This window comes from Cricetulus griseus, chromosome 3 (genome assembly GCF_003668045.3).
Source record: "Cricetulus griseus strain 17A/GY chromosome 3, alternate assembly CriGri-PICRH-1.0, whole genome shotgun sequence".
NCBI classification, from domain to species: Eukaryota; Metazoa; Chordata; class Mammalia; order Rodentia; family Cricetidae; genus Cricetulus; species Cricetulus griseus.
The window spans coordinates 92,798,131-92,811,459 of NC_048596.1; the positions used below are offsets into that span (position 1 = coordinate 92,798,131).

Consider the following 13,329-nt stretch of genomic DNA (forward strand, 5'->3'; position numbering starts at 1 on the left):
GGGATGAAGAAGGACATTTCATATTCATAAAAAGAAAAATCCATCAAGATGAAGTCCCAATCCTAAGCATTTATGCTCCAAATCCAAGGGCACCCACATATGTAAAAGAAACATGACTAAAGCCTAAATTGCACATCAAACCCCACACACTAGTAGTGGGAGACGTCAACACCCCACTCTCACCAATGGACAGGTCTGTGAAACAGAAAATTAACAGAGAAATAAGGGAAATAACAGATGCTATGACCCAAATGGGCTTAACTGACATTTACAGAACATTCCACCCAAACATAAAAGAAATTACCTTCTTCTCAGCACCTCATGGAACCTTCTCTAAATTGACCACATACTCAGTCATAAAGCAAACCTTAACACACACACACACACACACACACACACACACACACACACACACACACACTGGAATAAATCTTGTATCTTATTGGATCACCATGGCTTAAAGTTAGAATTCAAAAACACAAACTCCAAAAAGCCTAAAAACTCATGAAAACTGACTAATATTCCACTGAATCACCAACAGATCAAGGAAGAAATAAGAAAGAAATTACAAACTTACTATAGTTCAATGAAAGTGAATGCACAACATACCCTAACTTATGGGACACTTAGAAAGCAGTGCTAAGAGGAACGTTCATAGTACTAAGCACCTACATTAACAAATTATTAGAACAACTGAAAGTTCTAGGACATAAAGAAGCAAACTCATCCAGGAGGAGTAGACTCCAGGAAATAATCAAATTGCAGGCTGAAATCAATAAAATAAAAACAAGGAGAACTTTATAAAGAATCACTGAAACAAAGAGTTGGTTCTTCCAGAAATTCAACAAGATATACAAACCCTTATCCTAACTAACAAAAAGGCACAGAGATAATATCCAAATTAACAAAATCAGAAATGAAAAGGGAGGCATAACAACAGACACTGAGGAAATTCAGAGAATCCTTAAGTCATACTTCAAAAACCTGTACTCTACAAAATTGGAAAATTTAAAAGAGATGGACAATTTTCTGGAAAGGTACCATATACCAAAATTAAATCAAGACCAGATAACAATTTAAAAAAAGTCCATGAGTAGATGGCTTCAGAGCAGAATTCTATCAGAATTCCAAAGAAGAGCTAATTCCAATTCTCCCCAAATTGTTCCACACAACAGCAACAGAAGGAACATTGACAAACTCCTTTTATGAGGCTACAGTTACCCTGATACCCAAATCACACAAAGATGTAAACAAGGAAAGAGAACTACAGACCAATATCCCTCATGAACATTGATGCAAAAATACTCAATAAAATACTGGCAAACCAAAACCAAGAACCCATTAAAAATATCATTCACCATGACCTAGTAGGCTTCATCCCAGAGATGCAGGGTTGGTTCAATATATGTAAATATGTCAATGTAATCCACCATATAAACAAACTGAAAGAAAGAAACCACATGATCATCTCACTAGATGCTGAAAAGGCCTTGGACAAAATCCAACACCCCTTCATGATAAAAGTTTTAGAGATATCATGAATGCAAGGAACATATTTAAACATAATAAAAGCAATTTACAGTAAGCCAGACAGGCAACATCAAATTAAGCTGAGAGAAACTCAAAGCAATTCCTCTAAAATCAGGAAAAGACAAGGCTGTCCACTCTCTCCATATCTACTCAATATAGTACTCTAAGTTCTAGCTAGAGCAATAAGACAACAAAAACAGATCAAGGGGATACAAATTGAAAGGAAGAAGTCAAGGTATTGATATTTGCTGATGATATGATAGTATACATAAGCAACCCCAAAATTCTACCAGGGTACTCTTACAATTGATAAACACCTTTATCAAAGTGGCTGGATACAAAACTAATTAACAACAACAACCAAAAAAGCCAATATCCCTTTTATATACAAATGATAAAAGAGCTAAGAAAGACATCAGGGAAACTATGCCCTTCAAAATAGCTACATACAATATAAAATATCTTGGGTAAACTCAAACCAAGCAAGGGAAAGATTATATGACAAGAACTTAGATAATAAATAATAAAAATGGCAATCTTACCAAAAGCAATCAGTGCAATTCCCATCAATATACCAACACAATTCTTCACAGACCTTGAAAGAACATTACTCAACTTCATATGGAAAAACAAAAAACCCAGAATAGTTAAAAACAATCCTGTCCAATAAAGGAACTTCTATAGGCATCACCATCCCTGACTTCAAACTCTACTATAGAGCTATAGTAATAAAAACAGCTTGGTATTGGCATAAAAACAGCACATGGACCACTGGAATCAAACAAAAAACCCTGACATTAATCCATACACCTATGAACACCTGATTTTTTGACAAAGAAACCAAAAAGGTACAATAGAAAAAGGAAAGCATATTTAACAAATAGTGCTGGCATAACTGGATGTCAATAAGTAGAAGATTGCAAATAGATCCTTATCTATTACCATGTACAAAACTAAAGTCCAAGTGGATCAAGGACCTCAACATAAATCCAGTCACATTGAACCTGATAGAAGAGAAAGTGGGAAGTAGCTTTGAATACATTGGCACAGGAGACCACTTCCTAAACAGACACTGAGAGCAACAATCAATAAATGGGACCTCCTGAAACTGAAAAGCATCTGTAAGGCAAAGGACACAGTAAATAAGACAAAATAACAGCCTACAGGATGGGAAAAGACATTCACCAACCCCACATCTGACAGAGGGCTGATCTCCAAAATACACAAAGAATTCAAGAAACTAGACATCAAAACACAAAATAATACAACTAAAAATGGTGTACACAACTAAACATAGAATTCTCATCAGAAGAATCTCAAAAGGCTGAAAGAATTTAAGGATTTGTTCAATATCCTTAATCATCATGGAAGTGCAAATCAAAACAACTCTGAGATACACCTGTCAGAAAGGCTAAGATCAAAAATAATAAGGACAGCTAATGTTGGGGAGGATGTGGAAAAAGGGGAATACTCCTTCATTGCTGGTGAGAGTCCAAACTTGTACAGCCATTTTGGAAATCAATATGTTGGTTTCTCAGAAAATTGGGAATCAATCTACCTCAAGATCCAGTTATACCACTCTTGGGCATATTCCCAAAGGATACTCAATTACACCAAAAGGACACTTGCTCAACAATATTCACAGCAGCATTATTCATAACAGCCAGAACCTGGAAACAACCTAGATGCCCCTCAACAGAAGAATGGATAAAGAAAATGTGGTACAATTACACAATAGAGTGTTACTCAGCTGTAAAAAAGAAAAACTATGATATCATGAAATTTGTAGGCAAATGGATAGAAAACAAAAACAAAAACAAGCATCCTGAGTGAGGTAACCCAGATCCGGAAAGACAAACACAGTATGTACTCAATCATAAGTGGATATTAGATATAAAGGGAGGGAGGACTTTGGTTGGAGAGCAAAATGAAATTTAAACAAATTAATAAAATTTGAAAAAAGAAGAAAATTATTTACCTTTGAATAAAATCCCCAAACTGAAATAATTGGTTATGTGTTGTGTTAGAAAGAATGTATCTTTCTCAAACTAGGTGTTGTGGTGGTTCATGACTGCAATTCTAGCACTGGGGGGGGGGGCAGAGATGGAGTGTTTACCACTGAGTTCAAAGCCAGCCTCAAAAGCCAAACCAAACTAAAATATCTTTCTCCATATTACAAGAAATTTTCTGCCATTTGTTACAGCTTTATAAAGACACAGTTTCGTACTGGTTCAGATAACATCATTTCATTGTGAGAATAGAGGTTTTACATTTGTAAAGACTACTGGGACTGGGGTATGTATGCTGGCAAGGGATTGTGTTGGTTGTAACTGGTGCCTCTGTCAGGACAGAGACTATGCTGTTTGCTGTTCCACATGGGTTATCAACAACAAGTGAGACGTTTCTTTCTAAAATTAAGTGTGTGTGTGTGTGTGTGTGTGTGTGTGTGTGTGTGTGTGTGTGTGTGTATACATGTGTGTAAGGGTGTCCACAAAATCCTGAAGAGGAAGGTGTCACATCCTCTGAGCTAGATTTACAGGTTGTCGTGATCTACCCAATATGGTTGCTGGACCCAAATTCCAGTCCTCTAAAAGAGCAGCAAGTGCTCTTAACTGCTGACCTATCTCACTAGGTTCAAGAGGTTCACTTCTGAAATAAACACTGTTGACAAAAAAGTTAAAGATGAGCTACCATAAATTAGAGATAAATTGACAAAGGTTAGATACTGATATTAGCAAATTAGACTTTGCTAATGGAGTATAGTCGTTACCTCTAAGCTTTGAGTTAGAAGCTTCTCTAACGTTCCCTTTAAATCCTGTCTCATCTGAATTGGTCCTCATAAGGAGAAAGAGGTAGCCATTACACATATGGCTGGTTATTTATTTAACTGCTTTTTTTTATGGTGCTTGGGAGTGAACTTAGGGCCCCCTACCTGCTATGTAAATGCTCCATTAACTGAATTCTAAGATCCCAGTTTTCCTTTCCTTTTTGAGAAAAGCTCTCAAAAGTTTCTCTGGCTGTCCTTAAACTCACTCTGTAGTCCATGTGGGCCTCAGCCTCTTGTAGCCCCACTAGCTGACATTAAAGGTCTACATCAACTTTTTCTTGTTTTTAACTCAGAGTGAAATCTATATGCTAAATAGCCAGTCAATAACTTGAATTAAAATAGTATCTCTAGTGGAAAGTGGGAAGGGCAGCTGAGTTGTCTCTAAGGGACTAGTGACTAGTAAGAGAGGCAGAGCAAATATTTGCATTTGCTTTCCTTTCCTTCCTTGAGACTACCATATGAAATAATCGTGTGAAATGGGATTTACAGACCCAAAACATGTTTGAAATCATTCTCCTTTTTATAACTCAGATGTCTTCATGGTGAATATTCTGACTCATCCTAAAATAGCCCCCTGATCACTAATCCCCATATAGCACCCCAAGGTTGCTGTCACAGAACTGTCACTTGTACCTGTCACATCCAACACAGTCCACAGCAAGCAAGCATATCTCAGCTACAAAAATTCCCAAACATGCAAAGACTGTGCAGTTTGAAGGCAGCTGCTGTAGATTATAATTTCTCCCAGAGAAATCTAGTGTTAAAGGTATTTTTTGTTCCTAATGATTTAGGGAAGGTCAGAAAGGCAGGAGCTGCGTTTAATTGACCAAAGTGGCTGTCCATTAGTGTAGCCAGGCCACTCCCTCATCCAGAAGTGGAGCCACTGTGGAGCTAGATAGAGCTTTAAGCTTGCTCTGCTGGCCTTTGTGTACAAGAGGGACAAGCACAGGGTAACAAGCATCCTGCCCTAGGCAGAAACCAGAAGAGATGAGGGTACCAGCTCCATCTCTTCGCTCTTCATCTTTCTTTTCAAGTTGTATCCAGAGGTCCATACTTTAGTCATTCTTTCAAGGACTAGTTAGTAGGACTAACAGGTGATAATAGTAAGCAGTTCTGTTTATGAAATAATATTGCACCCTTGGTAGCCACTGGGTGTGGCCTTGGAATGTGGTTCAGTTCGTGTAGTGCTTGCCTAACACACGATAAACACTAGGTTCCATCCTCAGCACAACCTATATCTAGGGATGCTGGTGCATGCCTGTCATCCTAACACTCAGGAGGTAGAGATTAGGAAGCTCACAAATTCAAGATCATTCTTGACCACATGGCAAGTTGGAGGCCAGTGTGAGATACATGAGACACTTTCTCAGAGTCAGCCACTGAGTGCTTCTACTCAGGACTTCAGTCTGATTGAACCAGCACTGGGCCCAGTCACTGTGCCACACCCTTCCTGGGTTTCTGCTAAGCAGGCTCTGTGCATAGGAGGTTACCTTCATGTTTTTATAGTTCTGGCTGCAGACACATCACAGAAAAAAATGTGTCTACTCTCCGGTCTGTAGAACTAACCTGTGGAGCAGATTTTAATTTAAATTTAAACAGAATTGCCTACTTAGCAGTGGAACATATTCCACTGAACATATACATTCCCTTAGACATAAAATATGGAGATACTAATGTTACATGTTCTGCTCTTCCTAACTACAAGGGATTGCCAATGAGTAAAGAGGGTGGGCTGGAAAGGATGTCATGGACATTTGTACTTCAAAGGCAGAAGCAAAATCTCATTCCCTGAGAATGTGCAGGAGGCCACTTATTCCAAATCCTAAAACAAATTCTGACCGTAAAATGCTTGCCTTGAAAACACAAAAATCTGAGTTGAGGGGAATGGAGCTATGGTTCAGTGGTTAAGAGCATTGGCTGCTCTTGCAGAGGACCTGGGTTCAATTCCCAGCACCCATGTGGCAGCCAATAATCTTCTGTAATTCTAGTTGCAGGGGATCTAACACCCTTTTCTGACCTCTCAGGTACCAGGCATGCACATAGCACACACACACACACACACACACACACACACACACACACACACACACACAAACCTTTCTCTTTCTCTAAATATTCTTCTAAAAAATCAGTCACAAATATGAATGTATTTCACAGTAAATGTTTTACATGTTAATTCATGCTTACTAGAATTTCTCTCCAGAATTACTATTACTATTGGGAAAACAGTTGAATCTCACTGTAGAGTAATGGATTAAATATGTGTCTGTGTCTCTGTATTGCATATATGTCTGTTTCTCTGTGTTCATGTTTATCTATGCTTGTGTGTCTGTGTGTGCATGTGTGTTTGTGTGTATGTCTGTGTGTACATGTATGTGCTGTATGTGTGTATCTCTGTGTCTATGTGGCACACACATAGAATAGAGAGGTTCAAAAGGGCCAGAGAACTGACAACTTTGCTGCATACCTGCTAGCACTGAGAAATCAGAGCAGAGAGACTGCCCTGGGGACATGAAGGAGAAGATGAGGTAAAGGAAATAGAAAATCAATATTCCATAGCTCTCGTGGGCTACAGATAGAGGCAGGACAAAAAGGCAAGTCTAAAACAATAGGAAAGACAGAAGACAGAGTTCTGACCTGCACTCCCCATGGGCACCCTGGGTGCCCAGGTTCTGAATGATCTCCAGTGCAGTATACAAGAGGTTCCCCAGGGAGGGGCTAGAATACTAGTGTCTCTGCATGACACTGTAACATTCAGTGACTATGGAAGGAGGACTTTGTCTAAAACATAGTCTTCTACCTTCTGAGTAGGTCTGAGGAGTGCTGTACTCAGGGTTTAATGTACATAATAAATGAAGAGGCAAAGCAGGGGTAAAGAGATGGCTCAGAATTAAAAGCTTGCTGCACTTGAAGAAGATCTAGTACAGTTCCTAGATCCCATGTTGTGACTCACAACCTCTTCTGGTATGTAGTGAGCATATATACATATAGGCAAACACTCTTATACTCATAAAATAAAAATAATCTTAAAAAATGAAACATACACATGCACACACACAGACACACATACATACACACAGACACACAGACACACAGACACAGACACAGACACAGACACAGACACACACACACACACACACACACACACACACACACACACACACACAACGCATGTACAATCATAGGGAGGAAAGGGTAAGTTCCAAGGATGATGGGTCCAGGAGTTGAGAGACAGCCTCCTCTGTGAACAAGCAGTGCCTTAGTGCTGGCCCTGAGAAGCTGGCTGCTAGGGTGGCAGTTCTCAGCTTTCTCCAGCTTTCTCTCAGGGTCAGGAGATGCAGTTTCTTCTCATGGAGGAGGCAAGGAAAAGAACTTAAAGACTGTCCTTGGCTGTCTGGGAGCTTAGCTGAACCTGGAAGAAGTCTGGATTCAAAGATACTCAACACAGTTTGTAGAGCAGTTTTCCTGTAATATACAAGCAAACACATTTCCATATCTGAAGGAGTCTGAGCCTTGGGCTGAGTCCCAGCCACAGGGCAGGAGGGGGAAGAAGCCCCAGGACAAAGGGCTTTTCTTCTTCCCCTTTCCTTTAAAGTAAACTAACCAGTTCCAGCTGTAAGAAGTATCACCCTTCCCACCCCCCCTCCCCGTGCCAACCATTTTCATCAAATCCTAAGGAAGGAGCGAGGACTTTACTGCAATTAGCAGATGAGAATGTGGACAAACAGACAGTGAATGAAAAGGTGCAGAGAAACAAAAGAGTCTATCTAGTCCAGGTTCTGAAAGTGTCAAATGGCCTGGCAGGTGAAGACACAGTTCTACAGGAGTGCAGAAGTACAACAGGTAAGGATAAGTACTGGTCACAGGTTAGAGAGTCTGGAAACAGAGAAAGAATAAGAAGCTCTGGCCCAGGAAATTTTTATGTTAGAGATAAAAGTTGTGCTGGCTTTGCCCCAACTGTATTCTCTTCCAAAATGATGCTGGAAACTTCAATAGCAAAGCAATTGAATTTTCATCATGGTCCCAGCTCTCTCTGTGCCTAGGCTTCACAGATCCCACAGATGTTATGCATTCCTACCAGAGTAACCTCTAAGGACTTGGTGCTCTTATTTGGGGCCTTTGAGGACAGAGTTATGTTTTCTTTGCCTGTTAAAAAAACTATTGGTACCCACTATAGAGTTTTCCACATAACAGATGCTTAATGTGCATGTTTATATACAGTAAATGCATTACTGCCATGGATAAAACAGCTTCTCATAATTAAATACGAGTAGGGAAATATGCATTTAAATATAGTTTGGGTTTCATGGGAATTCAGAGAGGTCTAGGCAACTTCCTTTTCAAAATCATCCATTTATGAAAATCTAAAGAAGAATAATACAAAATCTTTTTGTCCTCAATATCAAAATAGGACTTAATAGAAACATGCCATTAAAGCCAGGGATATAATGCAGTGATAAAGTATGTGTGAGATTCTGGATTCAATCCCAGCCATGAAAATAAGAATGTCACATAGAGTTATGACAACATTAACCTCAGTACTCTTTACTGGGGTTGTAGCCAAAAAAGGGATCTAAATGTGAAAACTGATGGTTATCTTCATCTTCAATCTCTGTCAGTTTATTTCCATGACTCTGTGGATTACTTACTTCAGAGATAAGGTCAAAGGTCTACAAGGGAGGCTCTTAACAAATGTGAAGGCTGAGATGAATGACCTTCCACCAGCCTCACACCATTAAAGGCCCTGTGTAGTCTATATTTCTGACTTCTGCCATCCTTGTCAGAGAAATGGGGCTTGCTACTGGCCAATGTATTCTGTCAGCCATTCACAGAAGAAAGTCTGCTGTTCCCGAAGCTGTATCAGGGACTAGACACAGAAAAAGAAACAAAATAGATATGGTTTTTGAACTCACAGAGCAGTCTAGAGAAAAGAATGGGTGCTAAAGAAACAAATGACTTGGAAATAGAGTTGAATGTCATGAAGGAGTGAAAACAAAACACGCAAAACAAGAATGGGAGGCAATAGAGGATTGAACATATCCTTCAGTGGGTGTCTGAGCCTCCTGAACAGGGACATTTAAGCTAGGACATTAACATTGCAAAAGCAGGAAGATAAGGATAAAAGGAAAAGCACATCAGTGGACTGAGAGAATAGCATGTGTCAAGGACTCTAGGCAAGAACAGGCTCAGATACAGCAGGGAGCAGGGAAGGCAAGTGTAGCTGAGAGTACTGAGCTTTCTAACAGGTCCAAGTGAACAGTAAGTCTAGAGTAGTGCATCATGGTGGTCTTGGCAGGAGGATACAGGACCTTCACAGATCTGAAAAGGAGTTGTGGTGTGACCTGTTCAGTTGTTATAAAAACAAAGTGTTAGGCAGGAAAATTAAGGCTTAAAAAAGCCTGGACTTTCATCATGGGACATGATTTAGGAAACTGAGGAGATGACATTTTGGGTTCCCACTACTTTTGGGACCCAGGAAATTTCATTTTTCAAGCTTTCTTAGAAAGCTCTGATAGGGAACAATCCTGAGGAAAGTAAGATATTCACATTCCCAAAATATTAGGTCAATACTTCAAGGACATTCTCACCCAGATGAAAAAAGTTAACAGGAATTTTGGGTTGTTGTAGCAGCAACTGAGAATTTTTACATGCTTGGACTTGGGAGAACAGCAGAAAGTCATGCTGACAAGAAGCATTCTTTTGCTGTTTTTTTTTTTTTTTTTTTTTTTTTTTTTTTTTTTTTTGCGTGTGATTTCTAGAGACAGGGTTTCACTGTGTTGTGTACTCCTGTATAGTGGGAAATTACCAATATGGAGTCAAGTGGAAATATAAGGGTATTTAATAGGGAAAAGCCTTACTTACAGAGCAACCTAGCTACAGCTTCCCCTACAATTCCCCTTTTAGTCTCTAAAAGAGGATTAAAACTTAACAGTGTAAAGTATCCAAAATTAACAATCATTGTTGCTGTATAAACTGGACATGCAGGACCCACAAGAAAGTGACTGCTGAACTTACAAAACAAGGCAGCACTAAAGGGTTCCTGTTAAAATGGAGAAGTGTGCTAGACAAACTGTGGCCTATAGGATGAAGATGGATGCCCCAATGTCACAGAGGAACTTTGGGTGACTGTCCAGGTAGCGGATGTCTCTGTTAATTCTAGAGTTTATGTATTATCCTTCTGTGGTCTTTGATAGAGTTGAAGACAGATAGTTATGGTTATAGGTTTCTTCAGTTATTATAAAAGTTACCCTTCTTTTTATTTAGACAGAAAAGAGGAGATGATGGGGAATGTACTGTGTATGTTTATCTTATTGATTGTTAAATAAAATACTGTTTGGCCAATGAGACAGCAAGTTAGAGGAACTAGGAGTCAAAGAGGATTCTGGGAAATGTAGTAGAGAAGTGCTGATCCAGGCAGGAAGTGACATAGCAAGGAGACTCATATTTAAGCGAAGGAGAAGCAGGAAGGGCCCTCTTTTCCCCTCTGCTCCTGCGACAAGATGTGATCCACCCAACAGGAGGGACACCATAAGGCGTCCGATAAGATAAGTCTTATAAAATATATAGATTTATGATAATTAAGACTGAGCTAACAGATAAGGAATCCTAGTCATTGGCCAAGCAGCATTGTACCTAATGCAAGTTTCTGTGTATTCATTTGGGCCTAACTCGGGTGGGAGGCTGATGTAAAGCTCACATGTGGCGGTGGGGCTCAGGAGGCTTTTGGCGGAAAGATTTATCGTAACACCCCTGGCTGTCCTGGATCTCACTGTAGATAATGCTGGCCTCGAACTCACAGAGATCCACCTGCCTCTGCCTCTCAAGTACTGGGATGAAAGGGGCATGCCATCACTGCCCAGCTGACATTCTTAGAAGATAAAGCCTAGCTCATCTTTAGCCCAACATCCCAGAGGGAAGAGGCCAGGTAAAGTGGTGATTTCCTATGTAAATGCTGCAACAGAAGCTATGACAGCTATGGTGACAAGGAGGGTACCCTGAAAACTTGTGTGCACTGAGCCTAGGAGCTGCCCTAGAAACCAAGGGACAAGAGATAACAGTGGCAGGATGTAAACAGCAAGACAGTGCAAAAGCAAAAGACGTAAGGGGAGTGAAGGCAGAAGGGGTAAAAACAGAAAGGGAAGAAGGTTCTGGACCATCTTGCAGAGCCCACCCTTATCCCTATAACCATGTCACTTAAACAGAGTGTTGCAAATGGTTTAGAAGGCTGTATATGTAGCTCAGTGAAAAGGCAATGCCTAGGATTTCCAAGCTCCTACATTTGGTTCTTAGAGCCATAAGAAAATACCAATCTTTTGAATGAAAGAAGGAAATTTCATTTATTTTTCCATTAAAAAGTGTGTGTGTGTGTGTGTGTGTGTGTGTGTGTGTGTGTGTGTGTGTGTGTGTGTGTGTGTGTGTGTTGTAGAGTACTTCCTTCAAGCATACAGACATCATCTTCAGCAGAGCAGATATGACTACTCAAAAAAGACCCCTGAAATCCAGCTTGTTAACTGCTGGGGTTCCCTCATAGAAGACAAAGAGGGTCACTGGACCCTCATCTGAGATTCCTGGCCCTCCCTCTGCAACTTCTGCCATTTGTATGCAGTTCTAACCTAATTTCATGTGGCCTCATGGTCCTAGGAACTAGTAGAGAATTTAGCCTGTGACAGGTTAACTGAGGCAATGGGTGAGGGGAGGGGGGGGATCTCCCTCTCTGTAGTCACTGGTCATGCTAAAGTGAGACTTTCTGCTGGTGTGGCTGCTTTGTGGTCACCCACACGCCTGTAAGTAACCCAATAAGCTCATTGATTCCTTAGGTTAGACACTGATGGAATTATACTTGGTTTGTTGGTGGTGCTGTATGAAGAGTTTGTTTACAACTCCCCAAGGAAAGCCCTCACAGAAAGCACACACACATCCACACAAGCACACACTCTCTCTCTCTCTCTCTCTCTCTCTCTCTCTCTCTCTCTCTCTCTCTCTCTCTGTGTGTGTGTGTGTGTGTGTGTGTGTGTGTGTATGTGTGTGTATATGTGTGTGTGTGTGTGTGCCACATTCTAAAAAAACAATTGCTAATAAATTTGAAGATCAGTGTAAGATACCTGCTAAACAAAGATGCATTTCCAGGAAGAACGCAAGGAACTAGGTCAGTAGTAATTTAGGTATGAATGTTTTAAATGCATAACAATGCAAATTGTTAATACTGGGTCAAATGCAGCCAAAAAGCTTTAGATTGCTAATGGCAGTTCTTCTGTTACTGAACCCAATTTTCACTGTTTGAAAGATAATTTAATTGCATATCTTCAAATCTAAAATAATCTGACTATAAAATGCACTTCACAGGGATTAGTCTTTTGTTGTTGTTCTTTAATTTCTTCTACTGAGTTTCCACAAATCTATTGTGATGCTCACAGTGGGTTTTCTCTTTTAAACACATTTCTTCATATAGTCTATCTAAATATTTTCATGATAAACACTGATAATTACAGAGATATCATTGATATCAGTTTGTAAATGATAGGGCAGGATGCACAGATCAAATCTATTAGGAACATTTTTTATCACTCTGTATCTGAAGGAACTCAGACAGGAGCAATTGAATGAGCAGTGACACACAAGAAAAGCTCTAAGGTCTTAGGAACACTAAAAAGATCTTACTGTGTGAACTCCATGATGATATCAACTCTAGTTATCTAAAAAGAAATTCTTGTGATAAAGTCTGATGATTTCTTGTAAATCAAAAGGCAAACAGCAACTTCCTTAAGGAAGACTATTTTAAGTTTTGGGTTTTGATACAGGACTAGAAATAATGCTAAAATAAGTTTCTGGAAAAAATTCAAACCATAAACTGTCATATTCTATCACACTTAATGTGAATGAGTGTAGTCTCTAGGATAAACTTCATTATCATTCCTGTTTCTAGAGAACAGAAAGAGCTTTTGTAAAACATCCCAAACTATGTTCATATGTTA

At 39.7% G+C, this 13,329-nt stretch overlaps 1 protein-coding gene across 1 annotated transcript in view; it reads right to left on the reverse strand.

Annotated features, from left to right (window-relative positions):
* Syt9 (synaptotagmin 9) overlaps window positions 1-13,329 on the reverse strand; it is a 143,589-nt gene that overhangs the window by 72,987 nt on the left and 57,273 nt on the right. The gene's annotated exons all lie outside the window — the stretch shown is intronic.